The 19,821-nt window shown below is 36.1% G+C and overlaps 1 protein-coding gene and 1 pseudogene across 9 annotated transcripts in view; both read right to left on the bottom strand.

Annotated features, from left to right (window-relative positions):
• Nucleotides 1-19,821, bottom strand: part of STAU2 (staufen double-stranded RNA binding protein 2) — a 308,045-nt gene that overhangs the window by 277,689 nt on the left and 10,535 nt on the right. The window lies entirely within an intron of this gene.
• LOC114895732 lies at nucleotides 8,406-8,498 on the bottom strand (annotated as a pseudogene).

The raw sequence follows: 19,821 nt of genomic DNA, 5'->3' as shown, positions 1-19,821 counted from the left end.
ATCTTCTCCCTACTGATAGTAGACATTTAGGTTGTTTCCAATTCTTCACTCTTACAAATTAAAACACGCTAGCAAACAGCACTCAGAAGGAATGTACCAAATTACCTTCCCCTGGCAGCATGAGAATTACTATTTCCCTTCAACCTTGAAAACATGCAGTATAGTCAGACATTTTAATCTCTGACAATCTGATGTTTGACAAAACTTTGTTTTTGATCATTTGGGTTTCCTCTTCTGGGAACTGCTTCTGTCTTTTTTTCTGATTATTTTATGCATAATATCAATCTTTTATGGTCTGGGCCTTTTCTGCCTCAAGAAATCCTTCCCTAACCTGAAATGTCTTAATAATTTTTACTTAAATTTACTAAGCCTACTATTCTTTATCTATAAAATAAGGGTAATAATCTATCCTACTTAACTAACTCACAGATTGTTATAAGGTTAAGATTTTTAAATGCATGGTACTTTAAATTCTACCACAATTTTTATTACAGCTTCAGAATATTTTCCTAAGACTACAGTATTTTATCCTATATTTTTCCTTCATTTCATTTACAGACATATTTAACCGCTTTTTAGTTTTTCTTTCATCTCCCATTAATCAATGTTAAAAAACACTTTAAAATCCAAGCATAAAACATGCAAATGGATTACTTCCTGCTCAATTAAACTGTAGTCACAATATATAGGGAATACATTAATAAATGGAAATAGCTGATTTTAGGAACTTCATCTATAAACTTTCTATGGCAAGATTTAATGTAGAAAATAGTAATCTTTTTAATACTTTTAATTAACTTTTTAATACCCTCTACAGGACTAATAATTTGGTACAATAACTTTATCACAATCATTATGATTAAGAAATTATTTTATAACAATACTACACAAATACCTAATAAGGCATAAGTTTAAAAAAGAAAATCTAAGCAATCAACTGTAGGACCAATACAGCTGACAGCTAATTCTACAATTAAACCATTCCAAGCGGCTTACAAACCAAAAATAAATAAATAAATAAACCTAGTAATTATTACTTCTTGGAACAGCACAAAAAAGGCAAAGAATATTAGTCAAGAGAGGTTGAAGAAATCTGCATTTTACTTATTCCATTGTATATCATTCAAATAAACATTTTATAAACTGTACCAGAAAGTCAGTCATTACATAAAATATAAGGTGACCTGGTACTATAATCAATTTTGGTCCTTGCATACCATGGCATTAAATACTCAAGTACAGTAGACAACACAGCTACCTGAATATCAAAAAGCAAAAGAAGAATGAAAATGAGAAGAATGAAAATGAGAAAATACTGAAGTCTAGTAAAAATGAGTCAATTTTGCATAACACTAAAATAGCATTTATACTGCTACTATAACAATTTTCATAACTTAGTAATGCTGCATATTCATCTATTATGATGGAAAAAATATTAGGAGCATAGCAAGAACAATGTGACATAAAAGATAACAATTTTATATTTTACAGTATAAAAATTAATAGCCTAGGATTTAAATATGTTTAAATGTCATTAAAATGATGTTTATAGCTCTGTAAACTTGGTAAGAAAATCTTATCTAAATTCTTTAAAGGAAAGTGCTAATAACGTGGTATTAAACTTATATTCCATTAATTCTAACTTTCTGCTTCATAAAAATAACATGAATCCAATAATGGACTCATGGAATCCATTAACAAAATCCCACAATGGATTTAACGTGTGATTTAAGTTTTGGTGTGAAAGGTGTGCAAAATACATGTAAGATCTCACTTTGATAAAACTTTATAACTAAAACCCAAACATTTAAACTTGGTAAATTTAAAAATAATTAGTTCTAGTTCATATGTTTTATTTTACAAAATGATTAACATTTTATTTTCCATAGTTGTTCCTCTATTCAATCTGAAATCTTATTAACTACTTGACAGAGATCAATGGTAGAGCAGTAATATCAAAATTAAACCAAAATTTTGACAAAATATCTACAAAATTATAAAACAAATTGGTCTATAAAAATTGGGATCAAACAAATTTTATATCAACAAAGGTAGAATATTCCGTAACAAAAATATGAGAAATCTTAAATGTAATTTATATCACACTTGTATAACTTTGATACATAACACTGGTAAAATAGCTTTTCATAATAACAGGACCTGCACCCTCAGCAAAACAGAGACATAAATCTTTTCAGATAGATTGTTTTTATATCTTTATAAAATGTCCTGGACTCTGTGGGACTTGAATCTTCAAAATATACCAAGATAATACAGTTCACAGTTTTCAATTAACAGGCAAAATCCCTGTTCCAAAGGAGCTCAGAGTCTGGTAGAAAAACAGACACATACAAGAAACAAATACACTAAACTACAACATGAAAAGTTCTATAATAAGGCTGTTAGAAGGGACTCCTTAGGTGAACGGGGTGTTGCAAGGTACGTTTCAAGAGGTGCTGATTAGATTAGTTAAGGAAAGTAGGCATTCACCAAGTTAGCAAGGAAGAAAGAGAGAAAGACAGTCCAGGCTTTTCCAGAGCACACATGCAGGAGAAAGCACAATAAACACATCACATTCTGGCAAATTCAAGTAGATCATTAGCAGACTATAAATGCAGAATAGGATATAGCAGAAAAAACTGTGTGACCAGAATCCACCAAAACACCAAGTTTCCTAAGCCAGAACTTAGAGTAGCAACATTTTTAAGGTAGTTAAATCACGGCCAGAGCTGTTGCTAGTAAATCATAGTCTACCTCACCTGCCGAGCCAAGTATCTCCACAGAAGAATCCGTTTCCATCCCTGGTCGCAGAAAATGACTTGGACACAGTTTCTATGTCTCTTTGCTGGCTCCCCTTTCCCTATTCCCTGCTATTGGAAGGGACTCTTCCTAATTCCCAAGTAAGATAAAAAGAAAGAAAACAGAGCCAAAAAAGCAAGGAATTTACCTTCCACAGGTTCTCGCCTTCTAGCAGAAATATAACTGTCTGTCCATAGCTGTAACTAAAACAACCCTTATAACTTCAAATTAGACCATAACCTAAGGTGGTCCAAGCAAAATCACCACCCAAGGATCAAACTGCTCTATTATAATTGTCTGTTAATTAAGAAAAATTAAAGTTCCTATCTCATACAGACACAAAAATAAATTCCAAAAGTATTCAAATGCAGAATATAAAAATATGACAAAAGCACAAGAAAACTTGGCTAAATATTTGTCATAATCCTGTAACATAGAAGGCTTTTCTAGATAAGAAACCTAAAAGACATAATGGGATAAACTGACAGATTTAACAACACAAAAAATGTAAAACCTCTATAGAGCAGAACACACCATGAATGACACTAAAAAACAGTCAACAAACTAGGGAAGAAATACTTGTAACATGTGAAGAAAAACTGAAGAGGATAAAAATAAAATCCATAAAATATGAAGATGACATAAATCAATTTTTTTTTTAAATCCAACAAAAAAATGCACAATCAATTCATATAATGTATTGAGTAAACACATCTGTTCAAAAAGCTAGTGCTTAAAGAAATAAAAATTTGAATTCCAATGAGATATAATTTACCCCATTAGACTGATAAAATGAAAAAAAAAATCATATAAGTACTGACAAGGATGTGTGAAAATGGGTGCAAATTCTATCAATACAAACATAAATAAGTACAAATTTTTGGCAGGCAATCTGGGAATATTGATTAAAGTTTTTCAATTGCATCTATCTTTAAAACAGAAATTGTACGTCTAGGTAATTCATACTGCAGGAAGACTTGCATAAGATAAACAATGACAACCTACATAGCAAGACTGTAATTGCAAGAACTATAAACAACCTAAATATTTATCCATCAATAATTGACTGGCTACCTAAGCTAACAATGGACTACGCAGCTTTGAAAAAAGAATGATGTAGTGACATGGGAAAACATTACAAAATGTTGAATGAAAAAAGCTGTAACAGCTCATTGTCTAATCTTATTTTTATTTTCTTTAAATCAAACATGTGCATGTATTAAAGAAGCGGGACTGGCAGCAGGGGGGTGTTCACTTTCTGCTTTGAAGTACTGCATTGTTTCACCTTTTTGTTTTTACTTTTTTTGAATATGCATAACTTTTATACCTAAAAAATTATTCTACAAAGCCATACCAAATGCTGTAAACAGTTTACAGTGTTAAGTCTTAGACTCTTAATTACTGTTGTCCTTTCTAAAGTATGTACCAAGGTTCTGACAGAAAGATGCCCAAGGACTTGATTCAAAGCAGACCATAGTGTCATGACTACAATCTCTGACTTTTCCAAGTGAAGCCACCTTGGGATTTAAACACTGCTAAAACATAGTATGGCCTTACCAACATTTGGTACGGTCAGTCTCCTTAACTCTAGCCATTCTAATAGGTGTGTAATGGTCAGTCTCCTTAACTCTAGCCATTCTAATAGGTGTGCAATGGTATCTCATTGTGGTTTTAATTAGCATTTCCCTCAAAACTAATAACGTTGAGCATCTTTTCATTTGTTTATATGTTATCTACATTATATACATATATATATATATGAAGTACAGTGTCTATCTGAATATTTTTAATTAGGTCATTTCTTTTTCTTATTGTTTTATCTGAAGTTCTTTGTATATTCTAAATACAAGTCATTAATCAGGAATATGCTTGGCAAAAAATTTTTCCCAGTATGTGGTGTCTCTTTTCTTTTTTTTTTTAACATATTTATTGGAGTATAATTGCTTTACAGTGGTGTGTTAGTTTCTGCTTTATAAGAGTGAATCAGTTATACATATACATATGTTCCCATATCTCTTCCCTCTTGCATCTCCCTCCCTCCCACCCTCCCTATCCCACCCCTCCAGGAGGTCACAAAGCACCGAGCTGATCTCCCTGTGCTATGCAGCTGCTTCCCACTAGCTGTCTACCTTACGTTTGGTAGTGTATATATGTCCATGTCTGTCTCTCTCTCTCCCTCCCTCCCTCCCTCTCTCCCTCCCTCCCTCCCTCCCTCTCTCTCTCTCTCTCTCTCACTCTCTCTAGCTTTGTCACAGCTTACCCTTCCCCCTCCCCATATCCTCAAATCCATTCTCTAGTAGGTGTGGCATCTCTTTTCATTCTCTTACCAAGTCTTTCAAAGAGCAGACTTTAATTTTAATAATGTCTAATGTATCCATTTGTTCAGTTATAGATTGTGCTTTTGGTGTTGTATCTAAGAAATCATTACCTACCTGAGGTCTCAAAGATTTTTCTCCTGTGTTTTCTTCTAGAAGCTTTAGGTTGCAAAGTTAGGTCTCTGAACCATTTTGAATTAATTTTTCTACATGGTGCAAAGTATGGATTAAATTTCAGTTTTTGTATATTGATATCCAATGTTCAAGCACTATTGGTGGAAAAGGCTATATTTTCCCCACTGTATTGCTTTTGTGGTTTTGTCAAAAATCTGTTATCTATATGTAAGTATGTTTATTTCTGGACTACCTATTCTGCTTCATTGATCTGTTTGTCCATTTTTATGCAAATGCAATTATTACCATAGCTTTATAAAAATTCTTGAAATTAGGCAGTGTTGGCTCCCCAGTACTGTTCTTTTTCAAAGTTGTTTTAGATATTCTAAGTTCTTGCAATTCCATGTGAAATTATTTTAGGCAAAAATGCCTTCAAGGATTAGAACAGAATTCCCCTGAATTTACAGATTAATGTGGTGAAATTTTAACAAAGCTGAGCCTTCCAACCTGCGTACATGACATATAGTCAATTCTCATTATTGAGATGATGATATGATAGCTATGTTTTTAATGTTCCTGCAAACAGTAAACTATCAAATACTGAATCACTGCTTCTGAGGAAATAAAAGGTTAGGTTCCTGTAAGCCCTTGGTCATAACATTTTTGTTAGTCAATTAATAAATAACACTGTTTTATGTGTGTTTCTGGCTAAAATCCCTTATTTAATATATACTGTTGAATCACTAATATTGAACTCACAACAGTAACTCCTGCCTGAATGAAGTTTATCTAAACACATACATCTTACCCCTAAGGCATACCACAGCCTTCCTGTGCTTAGGGACACTACAAAGCACTTCAGCACTATGCCTGGGGGCCATTTTAAACAGCCAGATCACCAACAAAAAGCACAAAAATGTGAAAAATGTGGCACTAAATAAACCGAGAAAAGGACGCTTGCTTATTGCAGGAGAACTGAAACAAGAAAGCAGAGTGTCACCTTGTCACCTTGTTCAGCCTCAGTTCAGATTGCGCACAAAGGGCAACTCAAATTTTTCACTACTCTGCAGGTGTCAGCAAATGATCACAAAAGCGTTGCAAGTATTATTTTGGGGTTACATATAAATTTTAGCAATAGACCAATTCACAAATACAGAATACATGAATAATGAGGATCAAATGGATCTCTCAATTTACTTAGGTATCCTTTCATTTCAGCAGTATTTTATATTACTGAACATAAATATTCTTTTAACTTACTTTGTTGTATTTATCCATATACATATTTCATATTTTTGATACTGTTGTAAATGGGTTTTTTTTCAGATTGTTCCCTAATGTATAGAAGTACAACCAATTTTTGCATATTGATCTTGTATCCTTCAATCTTCCTATACTTGTTCATTAGGTCTAGCAGAAGTCCATCAAATTTTCTCCATAGAAAATCAGGTAATCTGTGAATCAGGACAGTTTTATTCCTTTCTTTGCAACGTGAATACCATGTATTTCCTTTTCTTGCCCTACTGCACTAGCTACAACCTCCAGGACAATGCTGAATAGGACTGATGAAAGTAGACATCTCTAACTTGTTTCTAATTTTAGAAAAAAAGTGTTCAATCTTTCCACCAGTAAGTACAATATCAGCCAACAAAGCTTGTCATGGATGCCCATTTTCATACTGAGGAAGTTCATTTCTATTCCTGGTTTACTGAAGGCTTTTTTAAAAATCAGGAATGGTTACTGGATTAGTCAAAATGATTTTTCTGCATCTATTGAAATGACTGTGTGCTTTTTACTGTTTACTTTATTAATGTGGGGAATTACATATATTATTTGATTTTTTTGAATGTTAAACCAACCTTACATTCCTGGGATAAACCCCACATGGTCATGACATAATATCCTTTTAAAATCTTGTTGAATTTGATTTGCTAAAATTCTATTTAGATTTTGTACATCTCTGTTTGTGAGCAGTACTGTTCTGTAGTTTCCTTGGAATGTCTTTGTCTCGTTCTGGTATCCCAGTAATGCTGACATCAAAGTCTTTGGAAAACATGCCCTCCGCTTCAAATATTTTTGAAAAGTTTGTATAGAATCGATATTATCTCTTCCTATAGTATTTAGTACAATTCATCAGTGAAACTACCTGAACCTGGAGTTTTCCTTGTGAGAACATTTTTTAAGTACAAATTTCAGTATCTTTACTACATATAGCGTTATTCAGATTATCTCTTATTTTCTTCTGCTTCCTTTGGGATCTGTTCTTTTCTATGTTATTAAGGTGGAAATTAAAGTCATTTATTTGAGACCTTTCTTCCTTTCTAGTATAGATATTTAGAGCTACAGATTTCCCACTGAGTACTGTTTTCACAGCATCTTCTAATACGTTGTGTTTCTGTTCTTACTCAATTTAAAATACTTTATAATTTCCCTTTTGATTTCTTCTTTTAACCATGAATTACTTATAAGCATGCTATTTAATTTCCAAATATTGGGGATTTTCCAAGGATCTTTCTATTAATGATTTCTAATTTAACTGCACTGTGATCTGAGAAGATTCTTTGTATGAGTTGAATCCTTTTGAATTTATTGAGACTTGTTTTATGACCCAGAATATAGTCTATCTTGGTAAATGTTCTGTGTGAACTTCTGAACAAATGTGTATTCTGCTCTTCTTGAGTAAAGTGGTCTGTAAATGCAGCCAGGTCACGCTGACAGTGCTACTCAAGTTAACTATATCTTTGTAATTTTTCTGTCCATTTGTTGTATCAATTATTGAGAGGGGTTACTGAAATCTCTGACTATAATTGTGAATGTTTCCTTGAATTTCTATTAGTTTTTGCCTTATTTGTTTTGAGCTTAGGTACATAAATATTTAGCATTGGTATGTCCTCTTAATTAACTGATCCCTTTATTGTTATGAAATGATCTTATTTTTACCAGGTAATAAATACTCCTTGCTCTCAAATCTATTTTGATATTAATAAAACCACGTTTTATTAAAGAAACTCCAAGTTTCTTTCAACTAAGTTAGCATGTTATGTCTTTTTCATTATTTTATTTTTAACCTATTTGTGTTTATGGTTACTATTCCTTACAGGCAAATATATGGTTGGGTCTTGCTTTTTAATCCAATATCAGCCTCTAAATTGGGATGTTCAGACTATTTACTTTTTTTAAAATATCAAACGCTACACAAATTTATGTGTCATAGTTGTACATCTTCTCTGTATCATTCCAATTTTAATATATGTGCTGCTGAAGCAACACTAGACTATCTACATTTAATGTGATTATACATATCATTAGGTTTGAACCTATCATCCTGCTATTTATTTTATATTTTTCCCATCTGGTCTTTGTTCCCTTCATCTTTTCGTGGTTTCTGCTGAATTACTTTGTATATTCAATTCTATCTACTTTTTTTGGCTTATTAGTTATAACTTTTTGTTTTGCTCTTTTACTGACTGCTTTAGAGTTTATTATATATACCTTTAACTTATCATAGTCTACCTTTATATTATACCACCTAATCAAGGGCATTAGAATCTTTAATAACATCCTTCCCTTTCTCCCTCAACCTTCAAGCTACTGTTATTATGCATCGTAATTTTATGTAAAAGCCACACAGTACCTTCATATTTTTGCTTTAAACAATAAATTACCTTTTAGAAAGGTTAAACTAATAAAAAAAAACTTAGACATTTACCCAAGTAATTACCATTTCTGCTTTTTGCATCTTTTTCATTTTCCTGCTGCCTGAAGGACATTTTGTTTTGTTTTGTTTTGGTTTTGGTTTTGTTTTTTGCAGTACGCGGGCCTCTCACTGTTGTGGCCTCTCCCGTTGTGGAGCACAGGCTCCAGACGCACAGGCTCAGCGGCCATGGCTCACGGGCCCAGCCGCTCTGCGGCATGTGGGATCTTCCCGGACCGGGGCACGAACCCGTGTCCCCTACATCGACAGGCGGACTCTCAACCACTGCGCCACCAGGGAAGCCCCTGAAGGACATTCTTTATAATTTTTCTTGTAGTGGGGGAGTACTGAGTAAGGAATTTGCATAGACATTTCTCCAATAATGATATACAAACAGCCGACAAGCACATGAAAAGATATTAAAATCACTAGTATCAAAGCAATGCAAACGAAAACCATAAGATACCACTTCACACCTAGTAAGATGGCCATTACCAAAAAAAGAAAGGAAGGAAGGGAGGGAGGGAAAAAATAAGTATTGGTGAGGATGTGGGGAACTTGGAACCCTTGTTCATTATTAGTGGGAATGTGAAATCGTGTAGCCACTACGGAAAACAGTAATTAAACACAGAATTCCCATAGGATCCAGCAATTTCACTCCTGGAAAAATAGACCCAGAATAACAGAAAGCAGGGACTTGAACAGATATATGCACTCCCATGTTCACTGCAGCATTATTCACACAGCCAAAAGGTGGAAGCACCCCAAATGTCTACCAATGGATGAGTGAATAAATAAAATGTGGTATATATATAAAATGGAATATTATTCAGCCTTAAAAAGGAAATTGTGACACGTGCTATAACATGAATGAACTTCGAAGACATTATGCTAAGTAAAATAAGCCAGTCACAAAAGGACTTGTACAATTCCACTTAAATGAGATATTGAGAGCAGTCAAACTCATCAAGACAGAAAGTAGAATGGTGGTTGACAGGGGCTGGTGGATTGGAGAATGGGGAGTTAGTGTTTTAATGGGTACAGAGTTTCAGTTTGGGAATATCAAGAAGTTCTGCAGATGGGTGTTGGTGACGGTGATGGTTATACAACACTGTTCAGCTACTTAGTGCCACCATACACTTAAAAATGGTTAAAATGGGGGGACTTCTCTGGTGGCGCAGCGCTTGGGAATCCGCCTGCCAACGCAGAGGGCACGCGTTCCAGCCCTGGTCTGGGAAGATCGCACATGCCGCGGAGAAACTAAGCCCATGTGCCACAACTACTGAGCCTGCGCTCTAGAGCCCGCGTGCCACAACTACTGAAGCCTGTGTGCCTAGAGCCCGTGCTCTGCAGCAAGAGAAGCCACAGCAACGAGAAGCCCGCACACCACAATGAAGAGTAGCCCCCGCTCACCGCAAATAGAGAGAAAGCCTGCATGAAGCAACGAAGACCCAATGCAGCCAAAAAAAACAAATTAGTTTTTAAAAAGATGGTTAAAATGGTAAATTTTATGTTAAATATATTTTACCACAATTAAAAATTTTAAAAAATAAAAAAAGTCACTTTTTTGTTTCCTCTGAAATTTTTATTTTATTGAAGTATAGTTGATTTCCAATGTTGTGTTAGTTTCAGGTGCACAGCAAAGTGATTTAGTTATATATCTATATTTTTTCAGATTCTTTTCCATTACAGGTTATTACAAGATATAGAATATACTTCCCCGTGCTATACAGTGGGTCCTTGTTGTTTATTTTATATATAGTAGTGTGTATCTGTTATTCCCAAACTCCTAATATATCCCTCCCCTGCCTTTCCCCTTTGCTAACCATAAATTTGTTTTCTATGTCTGTGAGTCTAGTTCTGTTTTGTAAATAAGTTCCTTTGTATGACAAGCCACTTCTTCTCGGAAAGCATTTTCAGTGGGAACAGAATCCTAAGTTGACAAGTATTTTATAGTCTTTGAAAAATGTCACTCCACTCTTTTCTGGCTTGCAGTGTCCAACAAAAACTCTGTCATTCTTGTCTCTATTTCTCTGTTCATGCCTTTTTTTCCTGACTGCTTTTAAGATTTCCTTTCACTATCACTGATTTTCAGCCATTTGATTATGATGTGCCTTAGTGTGGGTTTTTAAATGTTTCTTTCAAATCAGATTCATTGAGCTTTACAGATCTATGGAGTTTATAGTTTTTTTGTTTTGGGGGTTTTTTTTTAGTTCACTAAACACAGAAAATATTCATTCATTATTTGTTCTAATATTTTCCTGTTCCTCCTCCCTTCTCCTGAGAATCTAATTCATTTATCTTAGACTATATATTATCCAACAGCTCACAGATGCTGTTCTTTTTTTTTTTCAGTTTTTTCACTCTGTGCTTCATTTTGGATAGTTGTTATTCCTACGTATTCAAGCTCACTTACATTTTCTTCTACAGTGTCTTATCTGCTATTAATTCCATTAAGTATCTTTTTCTTTCAGGTACTACATTCTTCATTTCTAGAATTTCCATTTAAGCATATTTTTGTATCTTTTATTTCTATTCTCTTCATTTTCCTATTTTCTTCTCCCTTCCTGAACACTGACAGCATACTAGTTGCAACTCTTTTGACAGCTTTGTCTGCTAAGTCAATCATCATTGTCATTTCTGGGTCTCTTTCTATTGATTGATTTTTTACCCTAGTTATGGGTCATATTTTCATGCTTCTTTGCAAGCATTTTAATTTTCTAATTGAAAGGAAATTGACATAACATCAAATTAACCATTTCCAAGTGAAGACATCAGTAGCATTTAGTACAGTCACAATGTTGTACAACCACCTCTACCTAGTTCCAAAACATTTTTATCACACCAAAATAAACTCGGTACCCACTAGGCAGTTACTCCCCTTTTCTCCTTACCCCCAGGACCTGACAACAACCAACCTGTGCTCTGTCTCTACAGATTTACTTATTCTAGATACTTCATATAAATGGAATCAGACAATATGTGACCCTGGTGTCTGCTTCTTTCACTTAGCAAAATGTTTTTGAGCTTCACCACATTGTACTATGTATCAGTACATCATCTCTTCTTACAGCTAAATAATATTCTATGGTGTGTTTATACCACAATTTGTTTACCCAGTCACCTATCCATTTGGGCTGCTTCTACCAACTGGCCATTGTAAATAGTGTTACTATGAACATGTGTGTACCTATATTTGAGTACCTGTTTTCAATTCTTTTGGGTATACACCTAGAGTGGAATTGCATGGTAATTGTATGTTTAACTTTTTAAAGAACTGCCAAACTGTTTTCCACAGAAGCTGAAACACTTCACATTCCCACCAGCACTGTACAGGTGTTCTGATTTCTCCACATCATCACCAACACTTGTTATTGTTGGTCTCTTTGAATCTAACCATCCTAGTGAGCCTGAAGGGGTACTAATTGTGGTTTTCATTTGCATTTCCCTAATTACTAATGAGGTTGAGTATTTGTTCATGTGCACGTTGGCCATATGTACATCTTCTTTGGAGAACTGTCTATTCAAGTCCTTTACCCATTTTTAGTTGGGTTGTCTTTTTTTTTTTAATATTTATTCATTTATTTTTGGCTGCATCGATCTTAGTTGCGGCACGCAGGATCTTCTGTTGCAGCACATGCGCTCTTCGTTGCAGCATGCAGGCTTCTCTCTAGTTGTAGTGTGTGGGCTTCTCTCTGGTTGTGGCATGTGGGCTCCAGAGCACACGGGCTCTCTAGTTGTGGCACACAGGCTCCAGAGCACATGGGCTCTGCAGTTGCAGCACGTGGGCTCAGCAGTTGTGGTGCACAGGGGCTTAGTTGCCCCACAGCATCTGGGATCTTAGTTCCCCAACCAGGGATCGAATACGCATCCCCTGCATTGGAAGGCAGATTCTTAATCACTGGACCACCAGGGAAGTCCCTGACTTGCCTTTTTACTGTTGAGTTATAAGAGTTATAGTTCTTATATTTAGGTCTTTGATCCATCTTGAGTTAATTTTTGTATGTGGTGTGAGGTAGGGATCCAGGTTTATTCTTTTGCATGTGGATATCCAGTTGTCCCAGAACTACCTGTTGAAGATATTATTCTTTCCTGCATTGAGTGGTCTTGGCAATCTTGTCAAAAATCAGTTGGCTATATATGTATTAGTTTATTTCTAGCCTCTCAATTCTATTCCATTGGTCTATACCTCTTTCCTTATGCCAGAACCACACTGTTTTGATTACTGTAATTTTACAATATGATTTGAAATGGGGGAGGTATGGACCCTCCAACTGTGTCCTCTTTCAAGACTGTTTTGGCTATTTTGGCCCACTGAAATTCCATAAGTTGAAGATCAGCTTTTCAAGTTCTGCAAAAAAGGTCACTGGAATTTTGATAGACATCATATTGAATATGTACACTGTTTTGCATAGTATTGCCATCTTAATGTTAAGTCTTCAAATCCATAAACACAAAACATCTTTCCATTTATTTAGGTCTTCTTCAATATCTTTCAACAGTGTTGTACAGTTTTCAGAGTACAGGTCTTTCAATTCCTGTATGCTTTTAGATGCTAGTATGAATGGAACTGTTTTCTTAATTTCCTTTTTGGATTCTATACCGCTGGTATACAGAAACACAATTGTATTTTGTGTGATCTTGTACTTACAACTTTTCTGAATTCATTTGTTAGCTCTATTTGGTTTTTTGTAGATTCTTTGGGATTTTCTATATATCAATACATGGTAACATGTCATCTACAAATAAAAATAGTTTTACCTATTCCTTCCAATTTGGATGTCTTTTATTCCTTTTTCTTGTCTAACTGCTCTGGCTATAACTTCCAGTACAATGTTGAATAGCAGTGGTGAGGACAGGCATCCTTGCCTTGTCCCTGAACATAAGGAGAAAGTTTTTAGTTTTTCACCATCGAACTGGATGTTAGCTGTGAGTTTTTCATAAATGCCCTTTATCATGCTGAAGAAGTGCCCTTCTATTCCTAGTTTTTGAGTGTTTCTATTATGAACAGGTGTTGGATTTTGTCAAATGCTTTCTGTATCAACTGATACAGAAAGGTGATCATGTGAGGGTTTCTTTCCATTGTTCTATTAATGCAGTGTATTACACTGATTGATTTTCCTATGCTGAACCACTCTTGCATTCCTGGAATAAATCCCACTTGGTCATGGTGTATAATCCTTTATATGTATTGTTGGATTCAGTTTGTTAGTATTTTGTTGAAGGGTTTTGCATCATATTCATAAGGAATATTGATCTGTAGTTGTTGTTTTTTTTTCCCCTGGTGTCTTTGTTTGGCTTTGGTATCAGAGTAATACTGGCCTCATACAATGAATTAGGAAGTATTGCCTCCTCTCCTATGTTTTGGAAGAGTTTGAGAAGGACTGGTGCTAATTCTTCTTTAAATGTTTGGTAGAATTCATCAGTGAAGCCATCTGGTCCTAGACTTTTCCTTGTTTGGGAGGGATTTTTTTTAAATAAATTTGTTTGTTTGTTTATGGCTACAACAGGTCTTTGTTGCTGCACGTGGGCTTTCTCTAAGTTGCGGCGAGCAGGGGCTCCTCTTCGTTGAGGCATGTGCGGGTGTATCATTGCAGTGGCTTCTCTTGTTGCAGAGCACAGGCTGTAGGTGCACGGGCTTCAATAGTTGTGGCTTGTGGGTTCAGTAGTTGTGGCTCGTGGACTCTAGAGCCCAAGCTCAGTAGTTGTGGCATATGGGCTTAGTTGCTCTGCGGCATGTGGGATCTTCCCAGACCAGGGCTCGAATCCGTGTCCCCTGCATTGGCAGGAGGATTCTTAACCACTGTGCCACCAGGCAAGTCCTGGGATTTTTTTTTTTTTTCTGATTCAATCTGTTTACTTCTTATAGGGCTGTTGATATTTTCTATTTCTCTTAAGTCAGTTTTGGTAATCTGTGTTTCTAGAAATTTGTCCATTTCATGTAGGTTATCCAAATTGTTGTTCACAGTACTCTCTTATAATCTTTTTAATTTCTTTAAGGTCATGGTAATGTAACTACCTTCATTTCTGATTTTAGTTATATTCGTCTTTGCTCTTTTTGTCAGTCTAGCTAAAGATCTGTCAATTTAGTTATCTTTTCAAAGAACCAACTTTTAGTTTTGCTGATTCCCTATATTGTTTCCCATTCTCTATTTTGTTTATCTCCACTTTAATCTTTATCATTTTCTTTCTTCGGCTAGCTTTGGGTTTAATTTTGCTCTTTTTCTAGTTCTTTTAAGGTGAAAAGTTATTTGTTTGAGATCGTGCTTTTTAAATGTAGGTGTTTAATGCTATAAATTTCCCTCTGAGCACTGCTTTCACTGCATCCCATACATTATCGTATATTGTGTTTTCATTTTCATTTGTCTTTAATTATTTTCTAATTTCCCCTATGATTTCTTCTTTGACCTCTTGGTTATTTAACAGTGTACTGTTTAAGTTCCGCATATTGTTGAGGTTTTTGGTACTCTTTCTGTCACTGATTTCTAGCTTCATTCCACTGTGAACAGAGAAGATACTTTGTATGAGTTCAATCTTTCAAAACATATTGAGACTTGTTTTGTGGCCTAACATATGGCCTATTCCTGGAGAATGCTTTATGTCTACTTAATAGGAATTTGTATGTTGCTGTTGCTGAATGCTTTGTATGTATCTGTTAGGTCTAATTAGCTTATAGTGTTGTTCAAGTCCTCTATTTCCTTACTGATCTTCTGTCTAGATGCTCTATCCCTTATTCAAGGTGAGGCAAGCATTTTAATTTTGAATCGGATGACAAACACTAGGAATTTTACATTGTTGGGTTCTGAATTGTGTTGTATTCCTCTATACAGTGTTGGACTTTATTCTGGTGCACAGTTAAATTACTTGGGATAACTTGGAGCCTTCTGAAGACTCTTTCCAATGCCCTATGTATTACAAGGTATTTACACTCTAGATAATGGAGACACAAACTAGTCCCAGTTTTGTGTGAGCTCCAGGAACTGTTTTCTTACTGCTTTCCAGTAGTTCTTTCCCTGACTTTGAGTAGGTCCTGCCATGCATCTACAGATCAGAACTGAGCCAAAGACTCAAGAAGAACCCTCTGCAGCTCTCCAGAATGCGCATGTGCTTGAGTGTACTCCTTAACATATATTCGCCACTCTCCCCCAAAGCTCCCTTCTCTCCAGTACTCTGACCTACAATTCTAACCACCACCTTGGCCTTCCTAAACTCTTATCTCTGTTTCCTAATCCGAACAAAATTGGGCTCTGTTTTGATTCCTCCTCGCACCACAGCCTGTAAACAACTTCCAGGCTCTACTGTAAACTGGTGCAATAGAAGGGCTTTACCTCACTTGTTTTTATTCTCTCAGGCATCACAGCCTGCTGCCATCTGTCATCCAATGTCTAAAAACCACTGATCACATATTTAATATGTTCTCAAGTTATTTAAGGAGAAAGAGAATACTACTGCTGCATAACACATTACCCCCAACTTAATGGCTTAAAAATTAAGCATTTATTTTTTTCACATAGTTTCTAAGGTTCAGCAATCAAGGAGCAGCTTGGCTGGGTGGTTCTGACTCAGAATCTCTCAAGGGGTTGCAGTCAAGATGTTGATGGAGAGCAGTCTAGGTAGGGCTGGAAGCTTGACAGAGGCTGGAGGATCTGCTTTCAAGAAGGCTCAGTCACACAGTTAGCTAAAGGTCTTGGTTCCTTGTTAGGAGGCCTCAATTTCTCACCATGTGGGCCTCTCCAGTGGGCTATTCACAACATGGCAGCTAACTACTCTCAGCGTCAGCAATGCAGGGTGACACTGAGGCAGAGAGAGAGGAGGACGGAGAAGGCACAATGTCTTTAATAACCTATCCTTGGAAACGTTCCATCACTTCTACCATATTCTATTGGCCACACAAACATGTGCGAGAGGATTACACAATGGTGTAAATACCAGGAGGCAGAGATCACTGGGGGCCATCTTGGAAGCTGGCTACAAAGAGCATAAATCTTGTTATGCCAACATGGCAGAAAGCCAACATCCTTCTTATACATTTTAACCTCCCTACTTTTTTAATCCAGTAACTGTACACTAAATCCTATGACTTCAAGAGAGATAGGCAGATTGTAAATAGATCCTACTCCAAAGCCAGACTTGGAGAAAAACTAAGAGTAAGTATCAGCAGCTTTTAAAAGCAAAAAGGATAGAGTTTCCAGTGCACATGGCAGGAAAGAGAAGGAGAGCACTTGTAGCTGACCTGGGCTTGAGACATGTCCAAAGTGCTTCACTCCCCCCAACAATTACTCTAATGACCAACTTAAATGTCTGCCCTCCTTTCTCATCAATCTCCAGAGCAACAATAGCAATAATACCAGTCATAGTACTATCAACAGTAGTAGCAAGAGTACTAGAACCAACACTAAGCATTTGGCCTTTGTTATCTCAATTACTCTTCACAACAAACCTGTAGGATAGTATCATTATCCCTTAAACTCTAAGCTTTTTGTTTCTTAATGACCAAACACTGGCTTTACACTTTACAGTACACCTTGATACAACTTTATTCTTTCTGTATAACACCTGGCTCCCTCTTGCCCTATAGGATTCTCCGCTCTTCTGGCACTGAAATTGTTCTGTCCTCCCTGTTCTCCTATTCCACTTGATTCAGGCCTTAAAGCTTCCCCTTAGGGCTTCCCTGTTGGCACAGTGATTAAAATCTGCCAGCCAATGCAGGGGACACGGGTTCGAGCCCCGGACCGGGAAGATACCACATGCCGCGGAGCAGCTAAGCCCGTGCACCACAACTACTGAGCCTGCGCTCTAGAGCCCGCGAGCCACAACTACTGAAGCCTGCGCGCCTAGAGCCTGTGCTCTGCAGCAAGAGAAGCCACAGCAATAAGAAGCCCGTGCAACGCAACAAAGGGTAGCCCCCGCTCGCGGCAACTAGAGAAAGCCCACGCACAGCAATGAAGGCCCAACACAGCCAAAATTAAATAAAATAAATACATTTATATTAAAAAAAAAAGCTTCCCCTTAGCTTCTGTGTTCCTAACGGCGATTACCAAACCTCTTTAAAAGGAACCACTACTTAAACCTCTGTTAATCCCTGGCTGCTGGGCTCTCCCAAGGCTACAGCTGCCTAACATAGACTTCCCAACACCTTAGGACACACTGCCCGGTCAAGTGTGCCTCACCAACTAATCCCAAAACATTTTCCCTATTTCGGTCACTAATTTTTAAATAGTATTTCACAGCACATGGGCCTTCTCAATTTATATTTGCTACAGCTTAATGTTCAAATGAGTTTCCTTTCCCTAGGGGCTTGTAATTAATCATCAGGGAGAAAGGTCAAAATACACCAAACTCTTACTTAGTGGTATCCGGGAAACAGGCTACCATTAGTTACTTGTTGAGTAATGAATGAAAAAACTACAAACTAATGATTATAAACTCTCAAGGGGATATAATCCAAAGAATTTTTACAAATAAAAGGTAAAGATGACAGTGGACACAATTCACAAAAGACAAAACACAAAAGAACAAATATAAGAAATCATAGAAATGCAAATTAAAATATCGCTTTTTGTCAGACAGATTAATGGAGATTGAAAATTTGTCACGGAAATAAGGAAACAGCCATTCTGATAACCTTTTTTTTTTTTTTTTTGCGGTACGCGGGCCTCTCCCATTGGGGAGCACAGGCTCCGGACGCGCAGGCTCAGCGGCCATGGCTCACGGGCCCAGCCGCTCCACAGCATGTGGGATCTTCCCGGACCAGGGCACGAACCCGTGTCCCCTGCATCGGCAGGCGGACTCTCAACCACTGTGCCACCAGGGAAGCCCCTGATAAACTTCTAATAGATATAATTTTGTATTTTTGGTATTTATGCATCAAATATCTTTAAAATCTGCATACTCCTTTGACTAGTATTTCCATTTCTAATAATTAATTGCAAGAAAATAATGGACAAAGGAACACAGGTATATGTAAAAAAAAAAATACTAACTGTGGCACTAACTAGAACACAAAATCTGTCCAACAATAAGGATTTGATTAAATAACTCTTAGTACTTCCAAATTATGGATTAAGTCACTTCAGATATTATGTATTACCTAATACCACTTTTTTAAAATAACATATATTCACATAAAAACATACCTGCATAGAAAAAAAATCTAGAGGTATACACCCCAAAATGTTAGCAGTGATTGTTTCTGTAAAAGAATAGTGGAATTACTTGTGATTTTTTTTTTCCTTTTTACTTATCTATACCACCTAATTTTTCTACATGAATTGTACATGGATAAGAACACACACTCTTAAAAGGCAAAAGTAAAAATGAGGAGCACAATTTAAAGGCAGATGTGTCATTATGGTAGCCGAACATGGAACATTCCTATGTTCCCTAATAATAATGTCAGGCAGAATTAATATCACAAAGGATACCAAGTAACTTAGTATTCAATAACCTAGTTTTTAATTAGTTCTAGGAACACATATGGAATAATTTGCTAGTACTATTCAGGCATTTTAACAAAAGACCTCCCCAAATTTATTTATTAATCCTAAAGACAGTATTGAAAATTATGCAGTAAAAATCTCAACTGCTTCAAGATGAGTGTCAGCTTCAACTGCCTTTTCATGCCTTTTCACATTTACCTTGAGAAACCTCTAATGGGAAAGCAGTCACTGTGAACATAATAAAACAGAAAAATCACTCATATGTTTAAGAATTCCATGTGACTTTTAAGTCTGGATGAAAACAAAGTCTTCTCTATAAGTTCTACTATTCCAAATTAGGTTAGCTTTTCCCCTCAGACTTGAAAAGTTTTAAAAACTTAGTCAAGAGAGGGTCCTGAAGCAAGCAAGCCAAGGAACAGGTATCTGTTAACAAGCAAAGCATGCATATCTCCAGGCACTG

Source organism: Monodon monoceros, unplaced genomic scaffold (genome assembly GCF_005190385.1).
Source record: "Monodon monoceros isolate NGI ecotype Baffin Bay Population unplaced genomic scaffold, NGI_Narwhal_1 Super_Scaffold_14, whole genome shotgun sequence".
Classification (NCBI taxonomy): domain Eukaryota; kingdom Metazoa; phylum Chordata; class Mammalia; order Artiodactyla; family Monodontidae; genus Monodon; species Monodon monoceros.
Note: the sequence above shows the minus strand (reverse complement) of the source record. Positions and strands in the feature narration are given on the sequence as shown.